The following is a 1,414-nucleotide window of genomic DNA, read 5'->3' as shown; positions in this document are numbered from 1 at the left end:
AAAAAAAAAAAAAAAAAAAAGGAAAAAGAAAAAAAAGACTGTGCACATCACAGTGATATTTGGGGGGACGATGTCCCACAGCACAGCTCCCCACCTGCACACACATGCCTAGAAAGTATAACCATGCGTGCTTTTTCATAAACAGGACTGTGTGTGATGCTCTAAACTACTCCTGCCGCTCAGTTAGGGATCAGGGCCTCTTTCTTGTGTCTGTAAATTTAGATCTACTTCCCGTTTGCACCAGCTGTGCAGTGTTACACCATCTTCCCGTGTTACATTTTATTTGTGCTGAGCACTTAGGTTTGTGAGATTAATCCGTTCCTGAGATCCACCCACACGGTATGTGGCAATAGTGCGTTCACTCTGTCACCGTGAAGATGGCATGATGTGTTCATTCATAGGACTGTCGACAGGCTTTTGGGTGCTGTATTAATCAGCAGGGTTCTCCAGAGAGACAGCACCAACAGTGTACACACACACGCACACACACACACACACACACGTACAGAGAGAGAGAGGAGACAGAGAGAGAATGAGAGATCGAGCAAGCATGAGAGTCAGAGAGGGGATTCATTTTGGGAACTGACTTAGATGATGTTGGAGGCTGAGAAGTCCCAGGATCTTCTGTGCAAGCAGGAGAACCCGGGACTCCAATAGCGTGGCTCACCCCAAGCCAAAGGCCTCAGAACCAGGGAGGCAAGTGTTGCTCTCAGTCTGAGATCAAAGAACTGAGAATCTGGAGCTCTGATACCCAAGGCCGGGAGAAGACAGGTGTCCCAGGCCCCGAAGAGACAGCAGATGTGCCCTTCCTCCACCTTTCTGTTCTATCCGGGCCCCCAGCTGATCAGATGGTGCCTGTTCACACTGGGTGAGGGTGGATCTTCTTACTTAGTCCATGGATTCAAATGCCAGTCTCTCCTGGAAACACCCTCACAGGCCACACCCAGAGAGGATGTTTTACTGGCCATGTGGTCATCCCTTCCCCCAGTCAAGTGGACAGACAAAATCAACTATCATAGCTATCGATGCTTCCCAGACTGAGGAGGTTATCAACCTATGTACAAGTGATCTCCTTCGGCCACAGATCCCTTGGCGATGAGGTGATTCTGTCCTTAGAATAACCTAGAATGTGGTTTCCTGGATTCCAGCGTTTTTCCCTTTGTTACCTATGGCCATGCTGCAGTCGCCTTGCTTGTTAACTTTTTTTTTCTTTGAGATGGAGTTTCACTCTTGGCAACCTCTGCCTCCCAGGTTCAAGGAAGTCTCCTACCTCAGCCTCCCACATAGCTGGGATTACAGGCACCTGCCACCATGCCTGACTAATTTTTATATTTTCAGTAGAGATGGAGTTTCAACTTGTTGGCCAAGCTGGTCTTGAACTCCTGGCTTCAAGGGATCCACCTCCCTCGACCTC

This window comes from Cebus imitator, unplaced genomic scaffold (genome assembly GCF_001604975.1).
Source record: "Cebus imitator isolate Cc_AM_T3 unplaced genomic scaffold, Cebus_imitator-1.0 Scaffold563, whole genome shotgun sequence".
Taxonomy (NCBI): domain Eukaryota; kingdom Metazoa; phylum Chordata; class Mammalia; order Primates; family Cebidae; genus Cebus; species Cebus imitator.
This window is presented reverse-complemented; position numbering follows the sequence as displayed.